The following is a 7231-nucleotide window of genomic DNA, read 5'->3' on the forward strand; positions in this document are numbered from 1 at the left end:
GCACTCGGGGAGTGCCAGCCGAAGTGAAAACTTGAATATTAGCGTTGTGCATTTTTAACGTCTTACGAATTTTCACGTGATCAGGTCACGTGTCCTGACTCGAGTTTAACATTTTTTTACCCGTTACAACGAGAAGAAGTTTTCACTTCAAAAAAAAATTGCAAAAGTTCAACAATAAAATAATGAGCGTGCAAGTCTTGACCTTCACGTGTAAATAATAATAATAAAATTTCTTTATTCAGACCATAAGTCCAGTAAAGTATTGCAGTAAAGTAAACGCGAATAAATTTTGGACAGGATCACAAGATGACAAGGGTCATGCCCTTAAATGTCAGTCATATGCTTTCCAGTCTCGATGGCCAGATTCAGGTTTGTCGAATGTCGACTTCTTTTATTACGTTAAGTACCTTCCAAAAAAGGAAATGATATTTGACACAAGAATAACATTAAGTTTATTCCAATGTATGTAATAGTGTATTGCAAAAATTCAAAAGAGGAATAACAAAATAGGAATTAAATTATCCCAACTCTATCTGAACGTTTTTCTCGGCCGTTCTTCAGCCGTTAATTGTCGGAGCCCAGGATCCGCTAGTAGTTATCCCGAGTACCATGTGGTGCATTCTGGCTACTCTTTTGAGGCGTACATAATCCATACAAATATGTCGCATTTTATATCTCGTCTCTCTCTCATCACTGCATGTTCCTCGTTGCATTCGGGGTTGTAAAGCCGCGAAACCGGGGTTAGTGTAAAAAAAAAACATACAATTTTGAAGATTAGGGTTTGATTTTACAACCGGCCGTCTGCCTGACGTCAATCCTCCTCATATTATATCTAATATCTAATCGATTAACAAAATTGTTGTAGTTGTATTTAATAAAACAGGCTGAATAATAATTAGGTAATATTATCATTTTACAAATAATTTACCAAACATTTTACTAATAATGAAGATAATTAGAAACTTCTGTCGCTCATCTGTAACATAAACATTTAACCATGACCGAAAATGATTGTTAATTAAAAACAATGCCACATGAATTTACTATTGTGTATGATCTGATCATATTTTACGTAGCTTTACACTATAATATTTGATTGTCAATTAAATCGATTAAGTACTTAGATCGAATATTAGCTTCATTCGTTATTTATCGAAACGTATCGAGTTATTTTCCAAGATTGATGAAGCACAAAATGATGTAAGAGTTCAACTTTTATAATCAATCTTCGCAAATAGTAGGTTACTTAAATCTTGTTTTTACGCTGATCTGAGCTTTTTGGTTGCATCCTCTCTCAACAAAGAGCAATGAGAGCCCAGGGTCCAAACAATGCTCAATGTTAATTTATAAAATTTACTTGAGAGAAGTATATATCTTGCCTCATATTTTAATCTTTATACCTGTATATTTATTTTGCAAAATGTGACTGGAACCGGTATTTTTAGTCACACCCTTCCTAAAAGTTACCAATCTATTGTCAATATATATTATTTTGATATTAATATCCTATGATATTAATATCAAAATAATATATATTTTGAAATTAATATCAAAATAGAGCTTGTTTATAATTTTTCTTACCTACTTATAATTACATACGTACACTGTATTATACTTTACAGTGATCAGGTTTTTTTAAATTAGGGAATAACGAAGTATATGGGTATTTTACCAATTTAATTATATAAAGTCTAACTTAAACGTTTGCGCTGGGCTTTTTGGGAATACTGGAAAAATACTGATATTTTCATTTAAATATCAACCTTCAAGGTTCCTTGATTACCAACCACAACCTTAAGCAATTAGTGAAAAAGTTACACACAGAATTATATATTAACCTGTGTTACATTGCAGTTACATTTCAAATTGTGAGAAATTAGCGTATGACATTAGGATTGCATAAGAAGTTCATTCCCACATATCGCAACTGGTGGGAGTCACGCCCCACTTTGTTATCAGATAGGCTCCAACCTTGTGTGCTTCGTAATAACATGAATTTCTAATTGTTTAATTTGTATAAAAGTAGATGGTATTGATTATTAAATGAGCAGTTACCGTCGAAACGGATACTTACATTTGAACATTATTTGTTTGCACGGTAAATTCGATAAATGTTATGTACATTTTTGCGATATTTCTGCAAGTTTTAAGTGTGTATACGTAGGTACTACTTTGACGATTAATTACCTCTCTACGTCACATATATATAACCTCATATCATTTGTCGGTAAGTATACCAAGAACGAGCTCCACTGGAAGATATTGTGACCCAGTCTTCAATTTTGCAAATTGAGAATCCAATTAAATTTCAAAATTTTAAATTATTTACCTACTAAGTATTATTTGTGAAATACACACACACAGCTAACATAACCTTTTCTAAATATGGGTCACTAAACGTGGGCATCCAATTAATCTAGACTTAACGATCTTAATGATCTGAAAGGATATATAACTACATCAATCACTTCCCCATGGGTCTACATGGCTGTGAATTATGGTCATGGATCATGTTGTAAACAAAATTATGTTGCAAACTAATTCGATTTGAACACTCGTCATACCAGAACAAGAGTAGGTTAACATACACAGAGAAAAGTCTTCTTATACTATACTCGTGTATCTGAAAATCCAAACTTTTGTTTATTTGATGCTCGATGGCTAGTATCTATGTGTGCGAATTTGAGACAAAAAAGTAGTAGAGTGGTCTCTAGGCTCTGACGTTCAACAGCTGAGGAAGAAACCGGGAAAACGCTCAGAATTGAGAATTTTAATTTTATAAGAAATTAGATCGAACGGATCTGACTGCGCTCAGAGGCAGGTAAGGGGTAAAGACGTGATGTTGTATCAATAAATGAAGATGTGATAACACATCATTATTTCTCCACACTCGACATTTGCATCAGTCTGTCCTGGAACGCAGAACGCATACAATATACGCTGTAACCATAGCGAACGAAGCTTACACAACTGAATTATCTATGGTTTGATGTCGAATGTTGCCTTGCAATGGAATTCCAGAGTTATTTATCAGATTCGAAGCTACGATACGAAGTAAAGGCAAGGGGGTGAAAGTTTGTATGTAAAAATCAGGTAGGTACTTTTATGCTTTGGGCCATATTAACCCATAAATCATAAACCATGCAAAGCATGCTTTAAGCTAAAGTATGTTTTGTCATTATCGCATTTTATAAAACTTTACAAAACATATTTTAGCTGAAAGCATGCTTGTATCTTTTTGAATAATATTCTATGTCTACGCGCATGCGCTGTGACGACGAGCTCGCGCCTGCGCGATGTTTCTTTTCTTTAAAAAAAACAAATGCTGTCATGGACGATTCTTGGCTGTTGGTATTTTAAATGTATTGCTCGTGATTTACCAGCCCTAAATAAATAATCTTTGTCAAATACCGAGTATAATTATTTATAAATATATACTCAGACAAGATCCTACATTCTATAATATATTTTTAAGTCAGCTTTTAGTCAGCTCAGTTCAGTCTAGCTCAGTCTCTTAACTATATTTTTTTCCTATATGTTCATGATACGTTCGGGCCAAAAATAAACACATTTTCCATTTCGTCAATCACTTCACAAAAGCCATCATTATTATCTTCTCAACCGTACCTATGGCGTAACGACCCAATCATTTTGCATATCTGCATTTCGGAATTTAAAAAAATTACTTTCACCGCGCGATGCACTGTTTGTCAATATAACAATAAGGTTATATTGCAAAAATTAAATAGCACTTTGCAGTCACTTTCAAAATGAAAGTTTACTGAACACTGAAAACACGTAATTCTATTGCATTATCAGTGATAGCGGTGTGCTGGCTGATAGCTAGCCAGCCCATACCGATGACAGTGCCAGCACGACTTTCCCATAAAGTTATAATTTGTTATATTGACCAAATATGTAGGCTCAAAAAGTTCAATTGAAAACATACACGTTATGATGCTCTCTTAAACCTCTTAGTTTTTTAATTCGATAGAATTAAATTTACATTTTAGTAACCATTATTTTTTTGGGTGGTTCTCATAATAGTCTTGCGACCGCTGTGGCCGCGCTGTTATTACCTACAGATTTTCAAATTTTAACGAAGACAACAATTAGTTTTACTAAACTAAATACACACAATAGCTATAACACAAGAAAAGAAGAAGAAATCATTATAATATGCGAATATGGGAGAATATAATATGGGAGGTAAAACCTCTTCAATGGAGCGCTTCTTTCCGCCTGTTACTTCTTCAGCTGTTAAGCCTCAGAGCCTAGGGTCGGCTCGGATCGGATCTTTCTTCCCCACACTTCCAATTAAGTATATATCAATATTATTCTTCTACTAGTCACCCGTTTTCAATAGAAATCCTATCTCGTCACAGCTGAGAGCGCATCCCTGTGGGAGCTAATTAATTTTTACTCTGGCTAAATATAAAAATGTCACTACTTATATATTATTGTGTGTGTTATCTAGAGTAATTACATAATAGTGTTGGAATGTATTGTTTTCTCGAGTTACCTAGTAAACTTTTTCTTTAATGGTAAAGCTTCCGATTGGAATCGCTGAGTGACATAGCAACATGTTTAATGTATCGTGACGTCAGGCGCCGCGTCTTACATAATCGAAAGTCGAGCCTCCAACCGAATGAATACTAACGGTAAAACGGTAACGATTTCTGGTCCCGTAGTCTAAGCACGAAGTATTCGCATGTCATACTGGATTTATAGTTTGCACATCTTGTCACGTCATTTATGTGTAAGTTTACCTTATATATATATACCTGGGTAGGTCATTTTGTTATTACGCAGCTATACGCCACGACTTTCGTGGTGCATAGGCGTTTTCGTGGTTATAAAGTAATGAAAAAAACTAAGTAGGTACACCTACACATTTTGAAAAATACATTGTCAAGTCTTTATTCCTTACAGACAGACTCAAGAGATGCGAAACTCGAAGGCAGCATTCGGCTGTATGTTGGGCTTATTGGCGAATTTAAGATTAAATAGTGACAGGTTGCCCATCTCCTATGATAAGAATCTCACAGCCCTTTCCCTTGATTGACTTTCACAATCTGAGCGGTAGAAGCAGCTGGCGAACATAGAATGTCTATGTTCAAGCACATTTTCGCTCCCAGTCCAGCATAGAAAACCTATATTCTTGAAAGAATAACTGTCCTAAGAGTTTTGTTTTTCGTTTTCCTGTATCTAATAATAATTAAAACAAGTCATGCATACGCAACATGGGCAATCGATTAACTTTATACTTGTTTAAGTGTGTCGCGTGTTAATGTCGTAATGGTAATTAATAAAATTGGCCAGTTAAACTAACTGCGGGCTTAGTATTAGTTGCGTCGGAATGAAACTTTTTTACTATAAAATATGCGCTCAAACAATTGTTATGTTCATCATTATAGTACCTAAGCCTATACTCTACCGACTTATTGTTTAAATAATTTATTTAATCAACAATTACAATATTATAAAGTCAGTTAAAAGAAATATAATTTATCACACCGCATTAGCTGCATTAGCCGCATAAGCTGTAACATTTGTTTTATTGGTAATGCGCAATTTAAAAAAAACAGATTAATAAAAACCATGATTGTAAAAAAAAAGATTTTGATTTATAAAAATGGCGATAACTGGTGTAAAATACTTATTAGTTACTCAACAACTTTCAGAGTTTATTAATCGTCTAATCCTATACCAGTGGCTGGTTCCTGACTTCTTGTGAAAGTCTGGTTTGTCTGGTCAACATTACTGTACAGTTTGTTCCTATATACTTAGTTGCCGTTCTGAGATCTCATTAATTTTAATGATATACCTAGTATTTACTCCGTTAATGTTATAATCTATACTTTAAAATACAAAAATTGTTTATTGCACATATAATAGATATACATACTATATATTAAAACTTGATAGGTGAACAACAAAATGCGTAAAAGGCGGCCTTACCGCTGGAAGTGCTTTCTTCCAGGCTGTTCTTTAGCAAGAACAGCAACAAAAGGATGGCTGTATTTTTTGTGAAGTGAAAACAATTAATTTGTATACATTACATCGTATTTATTCTGGGTGAGATTAAAAATCCCTTATTTGACGATTTCCCGGTTACTTCGGTGTTGAACTTATGAGCCCAGATACCGTTTAAATTCCGCTTAAATAAGTATAACACGAAAGTTGATAAAGATGGCAAAATTGTTCTTTTACAAATTATTTAATTCATGAGGTGCATTTAAGTACCTACTTTAAGTTTAGTTCATTTCCATATGTAATTTTATAATTGAATGTTAATTAGTCTATTAATATTCAGTTAGGAATTAAAGTACAAATATAATTTCCTTAATTGCTCAAGGCTCAAGATTTTACGATGTGGTAAATTGTAGCTAGCAGTGGCTAAAACTGAAAACTTAACAAAAAGTTACTTGGGTAAGTATTGGAAATTACGTGACGAAGATTCGATTGGCTTAGTGCAGAAACAACAATAAAATCGCGAAATTAATAAAAACAGCCACTACCTAAACACAGCTTATGTAAGTATTTTTTAAAAGTAGGTTTACTAATTTTACAAACTTCCTACCTAGGATTTTTTTATTAATTTCAGTCAAAACTAATTAAATATACCTAGGTATTTAATTGTGTAATAAACAAGGTACCTATAGGTACTTATCTTACTTATTTGTCACAAAATTTTTGGGTGTTTAAGTACTTAAGTACTTACTTTGTGATGTAAATTACGGGTAACCTTATGTGCAAGAATTGCTTGCATAAAAATATTAACTTTTAAATCTGTCAAAAATTTAATCGGTTATTGTTTAAGAAATTCAATATTTATGGATCTAATTGCATTCGAATCGAATAACTGGATCAACAAAATAATTTTACGAGCTCTTTACGTAACACTTTCTTTTGCGCCTATCGGCTCCGATTCAGTTGACCCGACGATACCCTGGTGGTGTGAAGTAAAAGATGAAGCGATTAGAAAGGATGCCGTAATAAAAAACTAAAGGTTCATCTGTGGGAATGGATATATATAGGTACTAAAGTCGAACACATGAATTTTACGAAGTATTTTCTTCTACTAGATTCTCTTATTTTACTTATTGGTGTGTGTGGAGATAGTTTGAAAGTATTCCCACGCCTCAATTCAATGGTCTATTTTGACGTGAAAGAAGGATAAAAAGCACTTTACCTTTTATAATAATATGTATATGGATGTATACAAAGA

The 7231-nt window shown here is 33.5% G+C and overlaps 1 protein-coding gene across 1 annotated transcript in view; it reads left to right on the forward strand.

The window, feature by feature from the left end:
• mts (microtubule star) overlaps positions 1 to 7231 on the forward strand; it is a 99328-nt gene that overhangs the window by 75588 nt on the left and 16509 nt on the right. The gene's annotated exons all lie outside the window — the stretch shown is intronic.

This window comes from Plodia interpunctella, chromosome 14 (genome assembly GCF_027563975.2).
Source record: "Plodia interpunctella isolate USDA-ARS_2022_Savannah chromosome 14, ilPloInte3.2, whole genome shotgun sequence".
NCBI lineage: Eukaryota > Metazoa > Arthropoda > Insecta > Lepidoptera > Pyralidae > Plodia > Plodia interpunctella.